The sequence below is a fragment of the Triticum urartu genome, chromosome 4 (assembly GCF_003073215.2).
Source record: "Triticum urartu cultivar G1812 chromosome 4, Tu2.1, whole genome shotgun sequence".
Taxonomy (NCBI): domain Eukaryota; kingdom Viridiplantae; phylum Streptophyta; class Magnoliopsida; order Poales; family Poaceae; genus Triticum; species Triticum urartu.
Genome location: NC_053025.1, coordinates 255,142,437 through 255,166,949, shown reverse-complemented (window position 1 = coordinate 255,166,949; position 24,513 = coordinate 255,142,437).

The following is a 24,513-nucleotide window of genomic DNA, read 5'->3' as shown; positions in this document are numbered from 1 at the left end:
GGGTGCAAGATCGTAGCTCAGGCAAGAAGCTAAATGTCAAAGTCCACGCAGAACTACTAGTGAGACTGAAGTCTCTCTACAAAAACATAAATTAAGCAAACATGAGTACAACTGTACCCAGCAAGACTTATATCAGAACTAGCAACATATGCATCAGTATCAACAAAGGGGGTGGTGGAGTTTAACTGCAGCAAGCCAGCTTTGACTCAGTGGCTATCCTGATCTACGTCTGCAAATAACTCTTTTGGGGTGGCGCACACGAGTCCACATATTCACCAAATCAATACACAACTATGGATCCGTTCCCGTCTCCCTACGAGAACGCCATCCATAACACTCACGCTTATCTTGCGCATTTTAGAGTATCCACTTCACTTGTCCATGAACAATGTAAGCAACACAGTAGTCCATTACCGCGGATGCGACTATTCGAATAGATCATGTTAACCCTGTAGGGGTGTACTTCTTCACACACGCTCTCGCCACTTGCCACCATGTACACGTCGTGTATCTCGGAAACCTTCAAGCGGAAGCCTGGCGAGGGAGTCGGCCACGACCTGACTAACCACACAAGTCTTCAGTCCAGGTTTATCGCCTATTCGGGTTCCATCCGCAAGGAGATTAGGCCGGGGTTTCACTCACGGCCCCAAACTATGAGAGCAGGGTTCCCGAGGCACCAAAAGGGCGTCTTCGTACACCGTGCCTCATGTCTCTACCGCATCATAGCCCAACCCTAGGGTTAGCACTATGCACGGCCCCCAACACATATCCTCAAACACCAGAAACTAGTTGCAACTCCTGGACAGATATCAAGGAGGTTAATAAGTTGAGAGAGCTTGGAGTGCCCGGAGCCCAATGTATGCTAGTAACTGTCTTGGATCATAGACACAGAAGTCAGTTCCTAAGGATGGTTTCAATGAGACAACCCACCATGTACTCCTACATGGCCTCTCACCGCTACCTTTATGAAATCGTGTTCACACAATTAGCTCTCAACAATAAGACATGTTCACCGCATTCCAATTCATCCCCGATGAATCAGACCTGACTAAACTCTAAGCAGTAGCAGGCATGACAACTAGCATGAATGAGTAGGCACATCAGGGCTCAAACAACTCCTACTCATGCTAGTGGGTTTCATCTATTTACTGTGGCAATGACAGGTAATGCAGAGGAAAGGGGTTCAACTACCGCAGCATGTAACAGTTGAATCGTTGTTGTCGTAATGTAGTAAAAGGGAGCAGAAGAGAGAGAGTGGGATTGTATCAGAATGAACAAGGGGGTTTTGCTTGCCTCGCACTTCTGAAGATAGTAAAACTCTTCATCGGTGTCATCGAACTCATCGTCAGAACTACGTCCACTAAAAGGGGACAAATACCGCCAAACATAGAAAGAACACAATCAATGCAATGCAACAAAATGATGCATGAATATGACATGGCAATATACTGTTCATTGAGCTAATGCAACTAGCAACAAGGTAAATGAAATTGGTTTGAACCATAGGTTCAAATTCAAACTCCATATGTTGATATTCAAATGCCATTTAATTTATTTGACCTGATCAGTAGGTTTAACTTGCTTTAACATGCATGAAAATAGCACCACTGGATAGATTGGATTTTTCTGTTCATTTTTCGTATATAACGCTTTTCAAAGTGAGTTATATATTATTTTCTACGATTTTAAGAAGTTTTAACAATTTTCTGGAATTTCCTGGATTATTTTTAATCTAGAAAATTGTTAACTGTGTCAGCATGACATTAGTGCGACGTCAGCAAGTCAACAGGGGCGGACCAGGTTAAACCTGACGCTAGGGCCCACATGTCAGTGTAACAGGGCTAACTAATTAAGTTTAAAACTAAACTAAAGTAATTAGCAGGACGGGCCCCACCTGTCATTGACACAGACTCTTCACAATGATTTAATTAATTTTAACTAAGTTCATTAGGGCACCTTGGCCTACATGTCAGTCTCTAGTTTTAAACTAAACAGGGTGGTTAGTGGCTAATTAAGCCAGACACGTCAGCCCGCCGGAGTTAGTCACCGGTGACCTCTGGCCACGGCGGAAGCACACCGGGAGGCCACGAGAGCGGCGGAGGAATGCACCAGGAGGTAGCCCGTGCGCTCGTGCATCCAGCGGAGGCAACGGCAGGTCGTGGGGTGCCCGGAGTCGACGATGGCGAGCACTTTGGTGGTGGCCGGAGATCGGGCGTCAGCAAAAATGACGCTACAACGAACGACAGGAACAATAGGTCGGGGTTTTGGGCTTCTGGCAGGGCGCTAAGCACGGTGGTATGCTCACCCGCGACGTGCATGAGCTCTAGCCACGTCGGTGAGACGAGCGGCGGCGACCGGTTCTCGGGATCGACAGAAGTGACGGCTATGCGGCAAAATCAAGCACGGGGAGAGAGAGGGGCGACGTAGAAGCTCACAGCAGAGAGCACGAGGTGGTCAGCGAGCTCGGAGACGGCCGTAGTTCAGCGAATCGAGCCACGGCGACTAGCGGGTCCGTGGTAGGAGACGAGCTCGAAGGCATTTCTGCAGGGCGTCCGGGCTCGTGGGACTGGGCGTAGAGGTGCGCCACAACGAGGCGGAGCTCGTGGGCTAGCTGGTTGGGCGTCGGGAGGTCGGTGTCCGTGGTGGTGCTCGTCAGTGTTCTCAGGTGCATCGGGGGGGAGGGGGGGGAGAACGAGGGAGAGAGGTAGAGGAGGGGGATGGGCTCGGGAAGAGTCGAGAGGGAGCCAGGGGGTGTGTATCCTCACCCAGGGGGTCGGGGATGGGGCAACCAAGCAGGAGGTGGTGCGCGCGTGTGCGCGCATGGCGGCCACACGCCCTCCTACCCACTAGCAGGAGGTTGAAGACGGTGGGCACCTGGTGGGCTGGGCCAGCAGTGCCAGCCCAGGTGGGCTGCATAGTAGCTGGGCTGCAGGTGGGTCTTCTCTCTCTTTTCTTATTTCTGTTTTTTTTCTATTTTGCTTTTCTGTTGTTGATTTAGTAAAATACGAAACCACTTCTAAAGCTTCTGAAATTATTTGTGGGCACAATTAGAATTATTTCCGACAACCCCAATTTAGTTTCAGAATTATTTAGGCATTTAAAATAATTATAGCATTTAAATTCCCAAATTCAAATACTTTATGATTTAATTCAAAATTCCACGAATGACCTAGGAATATGTTCATCATTTTTGGTAGAGGTTTTCACCTTTATCAGAAACCATGAACATTTTCAAAGGGCATTTTGGGTTCATTGAAAAAGATTTTATTTGAACCTGTTTGAATTGCATTTGTGCCAGGGTTTATCAGTCCCCATTCCAAATTTTCTTGAATTTAAACATGATGAAAGAATGCTTTGGTGAAATTAGGTACAAGAAATTCTAGGGCTGTGACAACTCACCCCCACTAAACAAGAATCTCGTCCCGAGATTCAAGACGTGAGGTATGAAGATATACGGGACACAAAGCTAACACAATCTTCATGATCCAGGTTGCACTTCATAAGAATGTTGATTCGATCATTAGCTTTGTCTCGACGTCTTGCTTTGAGAACTCCATCCAACATGCCAACAAGAAGAAAGGGAAACTCTAGAAGAATCAATCTTCTCAAAGATGGAGCAACTGACGATCAACTCATGGGATGAGACATAGAACATTTCTCGAGTTGAGACACAAAAAACATATTAGGGGTGATGGAAAAGAAACAAATGACGAAGGTTTAAATTGGTAGGCAACAATTCCATGCTTAATAATATGGTGGACGGGTTCTAGAGTAGCGAGGAGTTAATTGCCATGATTCCATTATGAGGCACCTTAGGGAATGTGACTCGTAGAATTACTCCCTTAAGTGGCAAAAAGAATTACTTTTGATACAAGGATCATTGAAACTCTTCATAGCAGGCTAATCAGTTCATAATCGATAGTTTGAAGGAGTTCGAAATAATGGCATACTCGGACTAGAATGGATGATGTGGACTACCTTGCTGAAGACAACGCAATGGATGAATTTCTGCTTATCATCTAGAAAGGATAGGGGCCAGGGTAAGCCCACTTTTGAAGATGATCCTGAGCAACAATTACTAAGAGGGGAAGCCCATGGAAAAATTGTCACAATGGCGGTGCAAGCTGGGACCAAAATGCAAATGTTGGGAATTTTTCAACCACCATATCTGCCTGCTATTCAGATTTGGTTGGTAACAACATATTTCAGACGTCATGTCTGGAAAATAAAGTTTGCAACACAAACCGACGAGATGACCTTGTGAGATTCTCTAGAAATGAACTACGATAGCAAGCTTCAAAATATGAGCTGGTTCTGCTACTGACATGTGAACACCCTGTCCCAGACAAGCATGACCACATAGTAGTATTACAATAAAACACTACCGAGTTCTAGTTGGGAACCATCATCGAGGATATCAAAGTCCTTGTGCACTCATCAAAGAACTTCTTATCCTTGAAAAAATCAATCAGTGGCTTGGTGTGCTAGGAATTACGTATGGAATGAAGATGATCAGTCTATCAGACCATAGAATACTTCACACAGGCATGACTAACTTGGGATGATTCCAGAGGAAGCAAAAACAAGCTCTCTCGAATTCATGGTGGCAACTTCTTTCACCGAACATATACTTCATGAGCTGGACATGAAGATAAGGCTTATAAATGTTTCCAACACTAACTTAGATGTTCAACATGAAGCATGGACAGGATGACAATGTTGTCAATGGGCTCAACAACAATTCATCCAGGTTTCCATATGAGTGGAATTCCACAATTATGTGAACAAGGTGATAGCATTGGTCAGACCCAAAAGATATAATGGTGTATGCTCGAGGAATCAACCACGAGTAAGACAACATTACAAATATTGTTGGTTCTGATTTGATTTGACGATAGCTCATACTCAAATCAAAGATTGGATAAGATAATAGGTCCATTAACTGGTCACAAGGGTCAATCGATGAAAATACCATCTTTCTTCAGCACACATACAAGATATCCCTTAAACTGAACTAAGTCGGACAAACTTTTATCTTCCAACTCTCCAAGTTTTTGTTTAGCTTAACCAACTAGCTCAGGGGTATCCTGCACAAATTCTTGGAAACAGTGGTTTATAAGAAAACCAACTTGATCACGAGCTCAACATAACAGTTAGGGGGAAACTTGGTTATACTTCCGAGAAGATATCCGGAAAATCACGAACCACCGATATGTCTCTAAGCTCGAGAAAAATCTTGATTTTTAGGGCAAGAAGATATGATCAAAAGAGTGAGGGATTAGCACAATCCTAACCCATTGATCGAAGAGTGCACCAGAAATATGGACTAGGTATCACAATCAATCTTAGAACGATGATTCAATAACCAACACGTGAAGAATATTCAAACACCCAATTAAAATGCGCAAACAAGGAGAACATTAGAAGCGGAGAGCATTAGTAACCCGTGATCCTGATAGAAAGATGAGAAGCCTAGTTCTTAATCCCCGTAGAAGAGAAGAGGGTGACTCAGATCAGAAGGACATAGGGTAAATGAGTAAAAAGAGCCTTACGTTCCCTTCCAAAATCAATTCAAGGGCTGTGACAACTCACCCCCACTAAAAAAGAATCTCGTCCCGAGATTCAAGACGTGAGGTAAGAAGACAAAGGGGACACAAGGCTAACACGATCTTCATGAACCAATTGCCCTCCTCGTAGATGTTGATCCATTGCTCCAATTGATCATGACGTCTTGCTTTAGAGATCTTCATCCAACATGCCGACGATAGAGAGAAACTCTACAGGAATCGATCTCCTCAAAGTTCGAGCACTCAAGATCAACTCATGGAGTGAGACGAAAGAACACCCCTTGAGTTGAGACTCAAAACACACATCAGAGGGATGGGCCAATAACAGATGACAAAGATTCAGTTTGGTAAGCAACAATGCCATGCTGGAGTAGGATGGTGCTTGGTTTTCAAGGTAGTGAGGAGATAATTGCCATGATTCCATAACAGGACACCTAGGGGAAGGTGACTCATAGAATTATTCCCTTAAGTGGCAAAAAGAATTACTTTTGATACAGAGAGCATTGAAACTCTCTATACCAGCTGAAGTAAAATCACAAATGATCATTTTAAAGAGTTCGAAGGAATGGCATACTCGGACTAGAATGGATGATGTGGACTACCTTGTTGAAGAACGCAATGAATGATTTTTGCTTATCACCTAGAAATGGATGGGACCCATGGTAGGACCACTTCTGAAGATGAGCCTGAACAACAAGTACTGAGAGGGGAAGCCCATGGGAAATTGGCACAATAGCGGTGCAAGCTGGGAACAAAATGCAAATGTTGGGGATTTTTCAACCATCATATCTGCCTAAGATTCAGTTCTGGTTGGTAACATGATATTTCAGACAACATGTCTGAAAAGGAAAGGTTGCAACACAAATCGATGAGATGACGTTGCGAGATTCTCGGGATATGAACTACGATAGCAAGATCCAAAACATGAGTTGGTTCTGCTACACGCTTGTGAACACATTGTCCCAGAAAAGCATGACCACATAGTAGTCTTACAAGAAAAATACTACCGAGTTCTGGTTCGGACCATCATTGAGATTAACGGAATCTCTTGCATGAACTAGTATTAGCTCAACAAACTCCTTATCCTTGAACAAATCAATCAGTGGCTTTAGGTGCTAGGGAATACATATGGAATGAAGATGATCAGTCAATCAGACCATAGAATACGTTGCACATGCATGACTAACTTGGGATGATTCCAAAGGAAGCAAAACTAACTTTCTCGAATTCACGGCGGGAACTTGCACCAAATGCACATGAACTAGAGGAAGTCACTTCTTCATGAATGGGACATGAACATAATGCTTATATAAGTTTCCAACACTAACTTAGATGTCCAACATGAATCATGGACAAGATGAAAATGTTGTCAGTGGGCTCAACAACAATCCATCCACGCTTACATATAGATGGAATTCTACAATTAAGTGAACACGGTGATACCATTGGTCAGACCAAAATATGTAATGGTGTATGTTCAAGGGGTCGACCAAGAGTAAGACAACATTATGAACATCGTTGGTTCTGATTTGATTTGAGGACAGCCCACACAAAAATCAAAGATTTGGGTAAGACAATAGATCGAACAACTGATCATGAGGATCAATCAATGAAGATATCATGTTTCTTCAACAAACACATAAAAAGATATCCCTTAGCAATGAACTAAGTCGGACAAGCTTCCATCTTCCAACTCTCCAAGTTGTTGTTTAGCTCAATCAACTAGTTCAGGGTATCGAACACATAATTCTTAGACAAGGGGTGGTTTATAAGAAAACCAACTTGATGGCGAGCTCTACATAACGGTTAGGGGACAACCTGGTGATTCTTCTGAAAGGACATTTAGAAAATCACGAACCACCGATATGTTATTAAGATCGGGAACAATATTGCTTCTCAGGGCAAGATGATATGATCAAAAGAGCGAGTGATTTCACGTGAAGAATCAACATCTTCGGCAATTGATCCTTAAGGAGGCTCATGAATCACTTCTCACGATTTATCCTGGTAGTACTAAGATGTATCAGGACCTACGCCAGAGGTTTTGGTGGACTAGGATGAAGAGAGAAATCTCTTAGTTCATTGCTAACTGTGACGTTTGTTGTCGCGTTAAGGCAGAGTATCAGAGACCTGCTGGCACCCTTCAGCCCTTAGCTATTCCTGAGTGGAAATGGGATAACGTTGGTATGGATTTTATCACCGGCTTTCCCAGGACCAAGAGATGGAATAACGCTATATTCATAGTCATTGATCGTCTTTCCAAAGTGGCTCACTTCCTACTTGTTAGAGAAAGTATCACTGCTAGTCAGCTCGCTGACTTATATATTTTGTCGAATAGTGTCACTTCATGGTGTCCCACTAGAGATAAATTCAGACCCTGGTAGTCTTTTCACTTCTCATTTCTGGGAGAGTTTCCAGACTGCCATGGGAACCCATCTTTCCTTCAGTATTTCTTTCCACCATTAGTTAAGTGGTCAGATGGAAAGGGTCAACCTAATTCTCAAAGACATGCTCAGTGCTTGCGTTATCTCATTCGGTATGTATTGGGAGAAGTGCCTGCCTTTCGCCGAGTTTGCTTATAACAATAGTTACCAATCCAGCCTTAAGAGAGCACCCTTCGAGATCCTGTATGGACGAAGATGTCGAACACCATTGAACTGGTCAGAAATGGGAAAGACAATTCTTTGGACCGGATATGATTCGGGAAGCAGAAGAGCAAGTTCGCATTATTTGTGAGAATTTGAAAACAGCCCAGTCTCGTCAAAGGAGCCAGTATTACTGTCGTCATAAGGAAGTGGCTTATGAATTTGGCGACAAGGCTTACCTTCGGGTTACTCCTTTGAAGGGTACCCATCATTTCGGTATCAAGGGCAAGTTGGCTCCTGTTACATTGGTCCTGAGCCCCAGGCACCTAGTCTAGTGTTGTTGTCTTCTCACCAGCGCAGAGCTAAGCACTACTAGGGAAAAGGCTAGCGGCAGTGCGTGTTTTAGGTGTATCGGTAGCACGGGGACCGGCGCTACTAATAAGGCACTACAGCTAACACGTAGCAGTAGCGCGTGCTCACCAGCGCTACTGCTACACAAGTGTAGTAGCAGCGCGCTTAATGGAAGCTCGCTACTGCTAATAGCTATAGCGCGCTTCTCCTGTGCGCGCTACTGCTACTATCGCGCTATTGCTAACTTTTGTCCACTCGCTACTGCTAATTTTAGTAGTTTTTTTGTTTTTTCAGCATATTTGTTTTGTATTTGAACAGGCTTTATAGAAGAATCTTTAGCACATACAAATGTCATCATGATACACATACAAATGCCTGCGAGACCACAAATGAAATCATAGCATATACATACAAATAGTCTCATCATAATCATCATCCAACACAAAGTGGTATCTTGTCATCATCTCAAAAATAGCGATACATGCAAGTCTCGAATACTTGCAACTACAACGTCATCCATCTAAACAAAGGTATATGCGAGAAGAGCTATCACTATGAGTGAGAGCGGAACTATGCAGTACATGAGGTGGCGGTTACGAGTCCTCTCTCGCGCTAGCGTGAACCTCAAGTAACTAGCTTCTCCTTCTTGTCTGCTTTTGAAGCCTTTATGGCTGGCGCCCGAGAACCCATTCACTTGCGCCTGACACTCATGTCACTCGTTGTACACCCCCGGAACCTTCCCTTTGTACACGACATAGCACTTCCATCTCGCCATCAAGAAACTAGGTACTTGTTAGAGATGCATGTTCATGAAGAGGATGTACAATCATATATATGCGACAAAATATACTAGAGCAAAACCGAAAAAGAACAGGTTAGCAACTAGATGCAACATACAGTACACAAATTAATTAACTAGAGGTACGCAGGTCATCGTACGCAAACTAACAAAGTAGTGTTACGCAAGTTCGGCAGGGACCATGGACATCACAAAGTTTCATCACTACAAAAAGTATACAAGTTCAACCGACACATATCATCATCATCGGCATCATAAATCACTAGAAGTTCCATCCTTCCATATCATTGAGGATGGACCCTAGATTCTTGAATGGCGTGAGGTCTAAACATTGCATGCCTATGCGAGTTCGGACGTCAGCTCGCGATATAGGGCCGTGGTGGAACATCCCCTTCTCATCGACGACTTCTTTCATGACGATCATCGCAATGTCGCTTTGGATGCGAAAGAAGTCATCTCTGAGTTTATAATCTGCTTCTCCATGAGATTCTAGCCACTTGTGTATATGATCATCATTTTCTGCTTCTCATGCGAAGCTTTTGGTGATCCGTGTTGAACAGAATCATGAGATGGACGATGTAGAATCCATCCTTCTTGCTTGGTTTTGGGACATGGATGCAGGAGGAGTTAGTTTTATGCGCGAAACCCATCTTCTTGTTTCTTTGTTTCCCGATCTGCATGTGGCCACCTCTAATGCTGAAGCCTTGGAGAGCATCATCTAGAATATTCATTATGTGGGTGTAGTCTTTTTTCTCGTAGTCTCTGGAAGGGTCAAAAGGACGGCGCGCCCGTTGCTGTGGGGAAAAGACACCTCAAATTATTCCCCATATGAGAGAGAAGGAATGATTGAAATGTATGAAATGGTTGTCCGGAACTGACTTACTTTGGATGATAAGGCACGAGGATAATTTCCCGGTCCTTATTCTGTACCATGAAGTTTTGGAGGTACTCCCTAGCAGTTTGACGCTCAAAGTTGCCGAGACTCAAGAAAGACTTGTGCATGTAGTACGGATCCGCCACACAGATTTGCGAGACTTCTTCACTCTTCATGACGGAGCTCATATGTAGCGCAAAAAGGCGGACGATTGTAAAATCGAGCCGTCTTGTCAGAAACATCTCAAAGATATGGTCAAACCGCAAGAAGAACACCTCCGCAGGCCGTGTGTCAACGTAGCACTTCCCCTCAGGCACACGAGGCGTGTATGTCGGATATCCTAGATCCCTTGAGGCTAGTAGGCTTTTCTCAGTCGACAACACATGGTCGTGCAGTCTCCTGAGATCCCCTGATAGTGCCTCCAGCGGTTTCGGCGGTAGAATCGGCTCGCCCATGAGATGGAACATGGCCGCACCTTTCACAGGTACACTCTCTTCAGAATGCATCGTCTGGCTTCTTTGTGCTCTGGCTTGTTTGGGGGCAGTTATCTTCCCGGATCTCTTCCTCTCTTTTTTCTTGGGCACACCTTCCAGACCCTTCCTTAATCTCTGCCCCAGGGTTCCCGGGCTAAGCACTATACGACCCCCGGCTAGTTGAGCCAGTGTTGAGGCGACAACTTCAGGCATGTCCTGTGAGGAATTCATGAAGAGAGACTTTTTGCAATCCTTCCAACGACCTTCCTGCCCGGGCATATCATCCATATCCTCATTAGCATGCTGATAGCCCGATTCGCCATATGGTTGACTCATCATATCTATGTCACAGTCATATGCATTTGTATTGAGGAAACCCATAGGGTCGACCTCCGCCTCATCATCCATTCTCTGTTCTACAAGACTGATTACATTAGCCAGTACTATTGCACCCCCTTCATCACGTCGTCCGCCACTCTCACTCGGCACTACATGAGCTGGTAATTGCGTAGGCGAGGTGGTGGTCTCCGCACATGCTTGTTGATGTGTGGTTATTGGTGTGCTCTCGTCCGGCTCCAGACGAATAAGAATCTTCGGCCATAGCAGCACCCAACCCTTGCAGTTTCCAATCCGTGGAGGGGTCTCGTCATCCTCTCCCATGGGATATATCGGAGGAGGCAAATACTCGTGCCCCGATTTCACACTGGACAACTTAACCCTGAAGTGCCTAGCAGGGATCGGCTGGTTGTGGAACGTGGGTTGCATGGGGTTCATTATCATCCCCTTTCCCACATCCACCTTCTGGCCTTTGATCAAGTAGAGTATGGTGCACGGGGTTTCTTCGCCTTGCAAACACATATGTCTCTGGCGTAAAACATCCGAAAGGCAACGAAAATGGAATATTCTATATATATATATGTTGGTGCGACATGTAATTACCGTGACGGCATCGAGCTCAGCCAAAGACGAAGGTCCACCTAGTGCGCCAGAGACTGAGGACGGCTGCTATGAGTGGGAGCGACCGCGAGAGGAGGCCCGGTTGCGTGAGCAAGTGATGGTGCGGTGTTGTTGTTGTTCATGGAGTTGCTCCCGACGAAAATGGGCATCAGGAAATCATGTACCGTCTTGTCTGGATTTTCTTCGTCCAGTTGATGATAGCTGGAACCAAGTTAGTAGCGAAATCATTTCTGCAGGCAGTTACAGCTGCATTGACTGCCTGCTGTAGCAACTCATCTTTCTCCTCGGCTGTTTTTTCCGCGTCCTCAGCTGCTTTTTTCTCGACCGCAAGCTTCACCTTTGCGTCGATGTCCGCCTGACAAAACTTCTTTTTCTGCTTCTTGGCCTCCGGGCCCTTGTCGTAAAACACCTTCCACGTGGCGCTGTCTCTAGTGCCGTGCACACGACCATATTGCGGCCGCTGGCCCAAAGGGAGTCCCTTAAGTTCGTTCAAGGCCCGGTTGAGAGGGGTGTCCCACTTGGGCCTCGTCGGAGAAGTAGGGCTTTCGGCTGCAGGCTGGTGATGCTTCTCTAGTAGTCTAATCAATTTCCTCATGATCTGGTCCATGTAAAAAACCTTTTTCTCCTTGTCCCACTTGTAGCGGGCCCTGATGAAGTCACGCTCCAAGGGGTTGGTGAACTTCGCGAAGTGGTCTGGGAGAACCGCGGCTTCACGTTTCACGTCCTCCTTATCCCATATGGGCCTTTTACCGAGGTAGCCACGGCTTCTGAGGTGATGCTTCCCCGTGTTCCTTTGCTGAACGCTCTTGAATTTCGCAGCCTTAGCCTTGGCTGCCTCGGTAGCGCAAGTGTTCTTGAACTTTTCGAACTCCTCTACCATAAGTGTCAGATTTTCCTCCAGAATCTCGGATAGGGGTTCGCCAGCCTCAATAGCTTGTTTCACCCTCCTTTCCAGGAGGCCAAATCATTTGCTAAACATGCCCATGGCATGATTGTTAATCTTTTTCATCTTCGGATCATCCCACGGTTGTTCTATGTTATCATCCCGATCGGGGAACTTGAATCTCTTGTGCAACTTCGTTAGGAGCAACTGCGTCAAATGTTCTTTACTCCTTAAGTCATCATCGTTGATGCTCGCGCATTCCCGTAGGATGCATCCTAATTGGTTCCCATAGCACTTGCGAGGTTCTTTCGGCTCTAATGGCTCAAACTTGCCAGGTGCCATCTTTGTGATCACAAGTCATCCAATCCCTAGTTTGTTAGGTTTTCGTGTCCTCTGTTTCTTATGCTTCCTCTTTTGGGTAGCGGCATCGGCGCCGGTACCTTCCCCGCCAGTATCTTCCCCGCTGGTACCTTCCCCGCCGGTCTCGGCGCTGCCATCAGTGCCGGCGCCATCGGTGTCGATGTCTGCGTCAGTACCATCATCGAGGCCGACCTGCAAACCTTGCTTAGCAGTCAAATAGTCGAGGTACTCTTGTTCACCCTCATAATCCATCTCGTCTGCATCTTGGTCAGAAGGCCCAGTTTCTTCGTTGTTCGACATGTTTTCTATGATTAAGTGTCCTCGTTTATTTCTAAAAGTATGAATAAATGAGAAATGACATAAAAAAGAAATCTATGTGCCAGCACTCGATATGCCAACTATGTAGCACAAATCATGCCTTTATTCACGGCAAATTTCGGCATGACCTTTGCTAAAAAATGGACATATCGAGCGCCTGAAATTCACTGGAACGGAAATGAATCAACATTCCAGCGTAACATAGTCCACTCGAATCATTTACCAAAATTGAACCAAACCATCACATGTCCAAATGACATGTTCAAATTCCAAACATGACATGTCCAAAACATGACATATCCACATACCACATGTCCAGTTCAAATTTTCATATAAATTTAGCCTACCTAAATTTGCTTTAACAAGGGATGTTGATTTGGACAATTGCTTAAATGCTGCCTTTTCTTTTAACTACAATTTCTTAACCCTAAATTTCTGTCCTATTTTAAAACCTGGATAAATTCATAACTAAATAGATAACCTAATTAACCTACTGCCCAAACTAAAACCTAAGTAAATTAACCGAAGAACCCTAGCTAGCAGAGAGGGGGGGTTTATAGAGGGTGCAGGGGCGACGAGGCAGGCCCAACGACGGCCGAGGTTGGGAGGAGAGGAAGCAGAGGAGGGAGGCGAGGGCCGATGGGTCGGGGGAGAACACGCCGTGGTCGGGGGCGAGCACCGGCCGGGGTCAGGGGCGAGCACGGGGGGGGGGGGGGGGGACGGGGGAGAGAGTGGGGATTTGGGGGGAAAAGAGGCGGGATGAAGCATGGAGAGTGAGAATTTTGGGTTAAGTGGACGTAGCAGTAGCGCGTTTAGACAAAACGCGCCGCTACTACCTTCACTAGCTATAGCGGTTTAGATAAAACGCACTGCTACTACCTTCACTAGCTGTCGGTTTAGATAAAACGCGCTGCTACTACCTTCACTAGCTGTAGCGGTTTTATAATGAAATCGCTACTGCTAGCTTGACTGTAGCTGTTTTATAAGGAAATGCTACTGCCAGTTTTCCTTTTTCTTTTCCTTTATTTTCTCCCACTTTTATTTCCCGGGAGCAGTGAACGAAGGGAAGGCGATATATATTGTATTACTTGACGGTTAAATATGTATACAAAATAGGAACATATATATTACATCATTGGACCATGCATAATAATGGCTAAGTGTGTATACAAAATAGGAACATATATATATAGTACATCATTTGACCGATAACATATGGTTCCTCAGCGCTGATGTTTTTGTTTTTGAGTCAGCTTCTTTCCCTTCTTGTTCGTCGAAGAATAATTGAGCCCCTCATTGTGACTTTGCCTTTTCCATGGAGTACGATTTTTCTTAGGTAATGTAGTATTGATTCTTCTTTTGACGTATACTTCATCATCATCCTCATCTTCCCTCATTGGGTTGCCGTACTGATCATAGTCTTCCTCGTTGGCGACTCCATCCATTCCAATGATGTTCCTTTTGCCTCTTCTCACGACAACACGACTGGGATTGCATGGGTTGGTTATGAAGAAGCATTGTGTCATGTGCTTAGCGTGTACCCATGGCTCGTGTTTGCCGATAGCGTTCACGGTAGCGCTCTTGGCGTCGGGTATAGTCATGGTAGTGAAAATCCGGTTTTCTCTTTCGACATTCTTAGCCCATCTGACACGGAACATCATCGTGTTGTGCAGTCTAGAGTAGTCAAGCTCCCAGATCTCCTCGACCCTTCCATAAAATCGTTCAGTTGCGCCGTTGTCGCTGCCGGTCATGCATTCCATCGTCACCCCTGAGTTCTGATCATCGCTGTCCATATATTTGGCCTCCGTGTAGAACGTGTATCCATTGATATCATATGCCTGATAGGTTACGAGGTTGGGCGAGGGGCCATGTGCTAAGGCGTATATGAGCAATCCGTCCTTAGAGCCCTTCTCCGGGGGATTAGCAATAATATGCTCTTTGAACCAATGCAAGAAAGTGGAGTTGTGCTCTCTAGTAACTTCGGCGTCCGTCCTGCATACCCCCCGGTCACGATACTTCTTTGCGATAATTTCTTTGTGCAGTGCCACGAAAGGATCTACCTCGTCTAGGTGTTGTAGCACTACCAAGTTTTCTCTGTCAAAGTCGTTGCGTCGATCTGAGTATGCCACGTGCAGTTCCCTACTACCGTTGCAGTGACCTTCTCCTTCGAGCCTCCCATCGTGCTTGTTAACGGGCACACCAACACTAACACCAGGCAGCTAGTCTGCGCCATATAGAAAATTCTCACAGAAAGAGATGCACTCTTCTGTCACATAGCCCTGGATGATGCTTCCATCCGGACGAGACATGTTATGAACGAATCCTTTGATGATCCCATTTATCCTCTCAAACGGCATCATGTTGTGCAGGAATGACGGCCCCAGGTCTATTATGTCATCCACAATATGGACACACAGATGCAGCATCACGTCAAAGAACGCAGGCAGGAAGTACATCTCAAGCTCATTCAGTATCACAACGATCTCTTCCTGTAGCCTTCGGAGCTGCTTCACACTGATCGACTTTCGAGAGATGACGTCGAAAAAGTTGCAGAGACCAATAAGCGTGTCACGGACGTGCTTGTCCAGTATCCCTCTAAGGGCAACAGGTAGTATCTGCATCATCATCACATGACAGTCATGGGACTTCATCCCGCTGAACCTTTTCTTGTCTGTGTCTAGATATCTGTTTATCTTGCCACAGTAACCAGAACTAACTTTGACTCCGGTAAGGCACCTAAAGAATTGATGGATCTCAGCCTGACTTAATGTGAATCAAGAAGGGGGCAATAATCCTCTTTCTTTATTTTCTTGCCCTTCTTCTCCCGTGCCTCTGTCTCCGTCTCTGTCTCGTCTGACATTTTACGGGGCGGCATGTGCAGATCTTCCCTGTTTTTCAAATCTTGCAAGTCTTTTCTTGCCTTCGGCCCATCCTTGGTCATATCCAACATGTTCATCAGTGTTGCGAGCAAGCTCTCAAGGACATTCTTACAGATATGCATTTGATCAAGGCAATGAGGTGTATCGAGTTTGTGCCAGTACTCCAAGTCCCAGAACACAGACCTCGTCTTCCATACCTTCAGCAGCGGCTCCGGCGCCTTTCTCATCATCTTTCCCGGCACGGGGCACTCCTTCCAGTTTTTCAACAGCCCATCGATTTCGGCACCGCTCCGCTTACGTGGAGGTCCTCGATGCTCAGCGTGACCATTGAATAGATCTCCACGGTTTCTCCATGGGTCGTCATGTTTGAGCCCTCTTCGATGCCCAATGTACACGATTTTCCCAGACCCACCATCTTTCCTTGACGTTAGCTGCTGAGACGTTGTATCATCCATGCACCGCGTGCATCCGCAATATCCATGGCACACCTGGCCTGCCACATATCCGTAACCGAGATAGTCCTACACTGTCGTGATCAGCGCGGCTCTCATGTTGAAATACTCGCGTTTGCTGGCGTCCCATGTCTTGGCCGGTGTTTTCCATAACGTGTCTAACTCCTCTTGAAGTAGCCCCAGATACAAATTAATATTATTTCCTGGTTGTTTCAGCCCTTGAATAAGCATGCTCATGTGAATGTACTTCGATTTCATGCACAACCATGGGGGGAGGTTGTACATCCGTACAAACACGGGCGATGTGCTATGGTTGGTGTTTTGGTTGCCAAACGGGTTCATGCCAACGGTACACGCGCCGAGCACGATGTTCCTTGCATCACATTCAAAATACCGATAGAAGCTGTTCAACGCTCTCCACTGGCTTCCATCCTTGACGTGTCTCAGCTTCGGATCATCTCCATCATAGGGATTCTTCCTCTCCGCGTGCCAGCGCATTAGCTTTGCTTCCTTGGGATCTACAAAATACCTTTGGAGACAGGGAGTGATCGGTAAGTACCATACCACTTTCTGGGGACATTTCTTCCCGGCCTTCTTGTATCGAGAAGCATTGCACACCGGACAGCTTGTTTTTTCTGCGTGCTCCTTCCGATAAATTATGCAATTGTTGATGCATGCATGGTATCTAACGTGTGGCAGATCAAATGGGCACACGATCTTCTTGGCCTCATCAACACTACTAGGACATAGATTACCTGCGGGAAGAACATCCTTTAGGTACTTGAGATGCTCATCGAGGCTAGTGTCGGTCCATTTGTTTTTAGCCTTCGTTTTCAGGAGTTGGAGCGTGAAACTCAAGCGGGTCACCTCAGGATTGCAACCATCATACAATGGAGTGTTCGAGTCTACCACCAGTTGCTCTAGCTTAGCCTCCTCTCTAGAAGCAGCTCTCTCAGTACTCGTCTCCTTGCGAAGCAATGCTTGAACATGAGGGTCCCGCATGATTGAACTTAGTACCGACGAACTCTGCTGCGTGGAGTCCATGTCGTTCTCTCCGCCGCCATGTCTGGCCCCTTCTCCGCCGCCATGTCCGACCTCATTCCCACCGCCATTATCGATCATCTCTTTGTCTTGCCCCGTGTCATCATTGCCTGCCCCGTCGGCATCCTCAACATCGTCATCCTCATCTTCAATTATCCACCAAGTATAGCCATTCATGAAACCAGTCATGAGCAGGTGCGCTTCGACACAACCATCGTCATGGGGGTCGAGCCAAACTATTCCTTTGCATTTTCGACATGGACATAAAACTTCTGTCCGGCTATTTTCTTTCATGTCCTGCACCGCCGATCGCAACCACTTGTCCACCATCGTTCCACTGACCATCGTCAACTCCGCACGGTAATAATAAACAAATTGATTATAAAAATGCATGCATGCATCAAAGTTATACAAAAATTCGGCATGACCTTCCTTAAAAATAGGACATATATAGATCTAGAGTTTGCCCGGAATTCACCGAAACGGAAATAAATCGACATTTCGGCAAAACATAGGCAACTCAAAAGCACAATTTGGCATCAACTCATGCCACACACACAATTTCCATAAACATATCACACACATAAATATATTTCCATTTTGCAAAAGCATGAAATTTTAATCACCTATATCTCGAGATCGAGCACACGGCGGAGATGATGATGTAGGGAGATCAAAAGTGCACAAAGCTCTTCTTGACAAAGATAGATCTAGTGAGGGGGAAAATAGGCCACTTAACTAAATACTACATCTACCTAGCTACCTAATTTGGGAGGAGACAACTTCAACTAGTGGAGGGGCAAGGAAAAAGAGAAACGAGATGCATTAATGGAGGTGGTGTAGTTAGGTAGGAGTAATGAAGAGAGAGAAAGGTAGGTAGAAGAGGGAGAGTAATGGGGGAGAAGTATTGAGGAAGAAGAAGAGTGTGAGTGGGAGAGGTAGGGGAAAGGGAGAGGAGGGGGAGGGGGAGGGTGGGTGGGTGGGGAAAGGTGGTGGGTGCAGATTAGCAGTAGCGCGGGACGTAAAACGCGCTGCTGCTATGAAAGTAGCAGCAGCATGCCTTCAGTACAAGCGCTACTGCTAACCGGGACCAAAAGTGTTCCTGATTTGAAAATTAGCAGCAGCGACCTCACAAAAACCACGCTACTGTTACAGCTATAGCAGTAGCGCGGTCGCAGCACCGCGCTGCTGCTAAATGGAGTTGGGTGGGCACTGTCGGTCCATATTTGTAGCAGCGCGGGTTACGCCGAGCGCGCTACTGCTAAGCACTTGTCAGTAGCGGGTTTTCCACACCCGTGCTACTGCTAATTAGCAGCAGTGCTCCTTTTTGAGCCGCGCTGCTGCTAAGATTCTGTGTATAGGGTTTTCCCTAGTAGTGAAGTGCTGCCGCTAGTCATGGGAGGGAGTCCCCGAGGCCTGAGGGCGGCACTCGTAAGACTCCGGGGCGTGTACAACCCCACTCATTATTACGTGAGAGTGTCACAAGCGGAGATCATCATAGGCGCGAGCCTTACTTCATATCGCCAGACGAGGGCCTCGCCTTGCGCCACCCTCGACCACCACTGGGGGTGACCGGTAAACAGGACGACACCAGGGGGCAAAGGGGACGGCAGCGGCGCCCTCGGCGACCACAGGTCCTCCGCCGGGGGAAGGCTCGCCGGCACCTCCCCGGAAGAGGGCCTTCCTCCGGGGGATGTCTTGCTCCGTGCGATGCGGGGAGGGGCCTTGCTCTCGGCTCCTCCCCAGCAGCCCCCAGTGCGCTCCCCCTGGCGGAAGGGGGGCCGTCGAGCTGGGGCCGCCGTGCACCACCGTGACCCGATCCTCCTGCGACCCATGGTTAGCGTAAGCTTGTTCTTGAGAGATTAGTGGTACCCTATAGTTGTTGTTGCTGGCATGGTTGGTGAGGCTTCCGAGAGGCTCCTGGAAAGCCCCAGTTTCTAGTGCTTCCTCCTCCCAGCTCGGCTCGAGGAACGAGCCAGGGTCGTCTTCCAGTGCGTACTCCTGGTCCATCATGCGGGGTAAGTAGGGCTTCGAGGCCGCCGCCTCGAAGACCTTGCCGTAATGCCCCATGCTCCATGTCGCCCGGCCCAGCGCATCGCCCAGGGGTTAGTAGGGCGGCGTCCCGTCGGGGCCGTAGGCGGGGATGCTCGTACCTGCGCTCGTTGGAGGTGGCGAGGGTGCGATTGGGCGCCCGGTGCCGTTGGTCACGCCAATGTCGATGGAGCCCAGCGGCACGCCCGGGGGCGCGCGGGCGCGGCGAGGCCCGCCATGCGATCTGACCGCGACCTGAGGTGTGAGCAGGGATCAGAAGGGAGGCGCTCCCGAGGCCGCGGCATCCAGTAGCTCACCGACGCGCTCTAGCAGCGCATCACAGCAGCTCGCGAGCCACCATGAGAGCAACCCTCATGTTTTCTTGTTCCCGTCGGGTGTGCGGCACCATGTCCCCGGCATGGCTTGAAGCCCTTGCCGCTGCCCGCACTTGGCGTTGAGTAAGGGCGGACGGTGCTTGGCCGTGCCACCCGCGCCCTGTAGTGCTTGGCGGTGCACGTGATGTCTGGGGCGCGGGGTTGAGGTCTTCTTGGGCAGGAGGGGCCGCCCGGGCCGGCCAGGCTCCCCACTGGTCGGCGCTGGTCCTTGGGTCGCCTGACATTGGAGCTACGGATTCTCGGATTTCGGGTTCTGGCAAAACACTTGAGGTTCGAACACTAGAGTGTGCACGAAGATCTCCCCCCTCTCTAGCTCGCACACTCAACGATCTCACGGCCTAGCTTCCTCGGGCTCAGAGAACACGAGACACAAGATTTATACTGGTTCGGGCCACCGTTGTGGTGTAATACCCTACTCCAGTGTGTGTGGTGCATTGCCTCTTGGGATGAGGATGAACAGTTACAAGGGAAGAACAGCTTCCTGAGGAGAGGTGTTCTTGTGCTTTGTGAGCTGGTGTGAGGCTAAGGATGGAATGGCTCCGATCCAAGAGGAGATCGATCCCTAGCTAGTCCTATTTATAGTGGTCCTGGTCCTTCTCCCAAATATTGAGCGGGAAGGGATCCCACAATGGCCAATTTGAAGGGGGACAACTAGTACAAGTTATCCTGACAAAACTAGTCTTTGCCTGCCAAAGCCTCTAGTGGTGACGCCGTCTTGGGCTCCACAATGACCTCCATCCTGCCTCCTGCTGGTCTTGGTCTTGTTGCACCGATATAGAAACCTTTGCCTGATCCCTTGGAACTCCTCGCGTGTGCTTGCCTCCTTAGAACCTAAGAGGAAACGAGGACACCACACTTGCTGGCGCCCGCCTGGTCTTGAACGTCATGGTTTACGTCATTGGAACCTCGCGAGGTCCGCCTTGTCTTGATCTCTCCGCACCTCACGAGCCTGGCTGATGAGGCCGCCCCTGAGGAGGTCTTGCGTCATCCACCTCGCAAGGCTTGGCCCCTCGCGAGGGTCTTGAATGTTTGCTGATGAAAATGGGTCGTAGGGAGCCGCAGGGGTAGCCACGCCGCGGGACGCAGGCAGGCAAATCTGGGACCCCCGTTCCCAGAACGCTGACACCGGGCCACGGTTATCAGAGCCTGACTGCCTGTAGGATTACCAAGCCAAACTGGTCGAAGTTGAGTCTAGAAATGCTTTATTTATATAAGGGAATTTATTGTGGAAGGGATCGTAAGGCTCTTTTTACTCCTTTACCGTATGCCCTTCTGATCCGAGTCATCCTATCTTTCCTACGGGGTTAAGGAACTAGGATTTGTCTTCTTTCTATTAGGGTCACGTGTTACTAATCCGTAGACTTATAAGATTGATGGATTCAAGTCTCAGTTCAGTTTCTACTACCTCCATGTGATGACAGTTGATCTCAGAACCTTGATATTGTGATGTTGAGTGGTTATGCCCCTATCTTGCAGGATGCCTCTAATCTTTTTGAGAATTTACAGCCTTTATGTTGTCCGAGTCATCCCAGGTTTTTAAATAGTCAGATGCATTTGCAAATCCCTTCTTTCTGTTCCCAATGTTCCTTTGGGCCAGTTTAACCACACTAATCGGTCAGTTGAGGTACTCTGTTGCCTCGACATATATGTTGGAGCTATTATTATGACCCTAGGTGTCTTAGAGGATCACCTAGTAATCTAGCCATGTCTTGTGTTCCCAGTGTGATGATTCTGGCCATCATTATCGAAAGCATCCCATGATGCCACTTAGTTATTAGGCATTCTATTTTTTGGGTTCTTGAACCCAAGATTCTCTCTACTGACTTCCTGTTGATAGTGTTGCTTTTTTCCTTTAGGATATTAGTAACCTTTGTGATAGTCCTCGAGGTCCGTGGTACATCCTTCTTCCAAATACCATGAACTACTTATGGCAGAAGTTCTTTTGAACCAAAAGATCACAACCAGAGTGCTCTTGATGTGTTCTCCATTCTACATTGCGGATCTGCCAGTTCTACCTTTCTGCATGGATTATCCGGAAGAAATGTTGAGCTTTGCTCGACATACTAATCAGTGCATCCACAACTCAGAAAGATATACATCCCTTTGAGTTGTCCCTCTTTAGTTGTTATCTGACCTTTATCTGTCAATTGTTGGTCAAGAGTAGTTGTGCATTCGTGTTATCGATGCCTATTATTCCTGTGATCGGTCAAGCCATTCTATTCTGGAATGACTAGGAGAAACAAAACTCTAGCACCTCATCCATTTACTGGATTGTGTCAAAGCAGTTGTATTCCGCAGATAAGAATGCCAATATAGCTTCTAATATGTTCTACCCTGGAGTATTGCCATCTTATGTCAAGAATGTCATGAGAATTGCACCACCTCCTATGAACTCTTCGTACATCGATACTTCTCACCATCATCGTTCATTCCTCGGTCTCCGTGTTATTGTAACCGGAATACCGACAAGTGAATCGTGATGTGTGAAATCAATACTCCTAGCAACTCCATTGCTTGGTAGTTAAATGGAGAATAACCTCATTCTTAGTGTGCTGATTATTTAATCATCACACTAAGGTTGATCGTGCTACCTAGTCCATTTTCCCTAGTGCACTCTTCCACCCGTGAGTTAGGATTTTGTAAATCCCATGCTTATTTGATCACATCATCTTGCCTTGAAAGCAAGATTGTTCTCAAGGTTAATAACATAGCGGTGTACCGTGATTTTTCGAATATCTTCTTGGAAGCATCACCAGGTTGTTTACTGACTGTTATGTTGAGTTCGTAATCATGTTGGTTTTCCTCTAAACAACCCATTCTCCAAGATTCTGTGTTGGGTACCCTGATCTAGTTGGTTGAGCTAAGCAACAACTTGGAGAGTTAGAAGATGAAAGCTTGTCCCACTTAGTTCATTTCCAAAGGGATATCCTTGTGTTTGTGTGTTTGTTGAAGAAATATGATATCTTCATCGATTGATCCTCGTGATCAGTTGTTGAATCTATCGTCTTATCCAAACCTTTATTTGACTGTGGGCTATCGTCAAATCAAATCATAACCAACAATTTTCGTAGTGTTGTCCTACTCGTGGTTGATCCCTCGAGCATACACCATTATATCTTTGTTCCGACCAGTGCTATCGCCGTGTTCACTTAATTGTGGAATTCCATCTATACGGAAACCTCGATGAATGTTTGTTGAGCCCATCGACAACATCCTTATCCTATCCATGATTTTGTTGAACATTAAGCTAGTGTTGAAAACTTCTAAAAGCATTATCTTCATGTTCCGTTCATGGAGCATATGTTGGATGAAAGAAGTGACTTCCTCTGATTCACGTGCTTTTGGTGCAAGTTGCCGCCATGAGTTTGAGAATGATTGTTTTTGCTTCTCTGGAATCATCCCTAGTCAGTCATGCATGTGCGAAGTATGCTATGGTTTGACAGGATCGCTACCTCCATTCAATATGTATCTCCTAGTTTACCAAGCCACTGACTGATTTTTTCAAGGAGAAGGAGTTCCTTCATAAGAGCTAATCTAGACGTATGAAAGGACTTCGATATCCTCGTTGATGGTTCCCAACCAGAACTTGGTAGTGTTTTGTTGTAAGACTACTACATACGTGGTCATGCTTGTCTGGGACAGCGTGTTCACATGTATGTAGCATAACCTGCTCATGTTTTGGAGCTTGCTATCATAGTTCATTTCCCGAGAATCTCGCAACGTCATCTTGTCGATTTGTGTTGCGAAATTTCCTTCCAGACATGCTGAGTCTAGAATATCCTAACACCAACCAGATCTGAATCTCAGGCAGATATGATGGTTGGGACATTCCCAAGAATTACAGTATTGGTCTTTTGAACCGTTAAGTGGATGGCATGGCCAACACACTTGTCCAGGAGATCTCTTATTGTAGTAGCTTAAGTCAGCAATTTGGCCTTTCTTCCATGAGGAGTTGGTATGATTTTGAACATAAGTTGTTCCGTATGGGTTCCTTGAGCTCCCGAAGTCAGGCCTTTACTTGATGTTCCAGATAACCAATGGTATTGGGTTAAGCTGGTACATCAAGGAGAACATTAGAAGTGGAGTGCTAAATGTCTCTCGGTCGATCATCCAGATTTTGTTTCCTTAGCCTCGGTAAGGTGAGATCTGAGAAGGTGTTATCTTCCTTTGCATCTGCATCGCCCATCACTATTCATCATGGTAGTATGATGTGTTGCCAGGATCCTCGACACAGATGTTGGTAAGACCTTGATGAGTAGGGAAATGCTCAAGTTCATGAGAGCACGCTCAGTCACCGGGTTATATCCTCGGTATCATCTAGAATGTGCTTCCCGTTTGCTGAGTTGTCTTATAACTCTAGTTTTCTTTCCATACTGAGTATGCCATTTCTCTGACTTCATACGATTGTTTGTGATTTTCCTGAGGCTGGTTTAGAGAGTTTCAATGATCTATGTATCAAAAGTAATTCTTTTTGCCACTTAAGGGTATTATTCTAAGAGTCACCTATACTAAGGTGCCCCGTTATGGAATCATGACAACTAGCTCCCC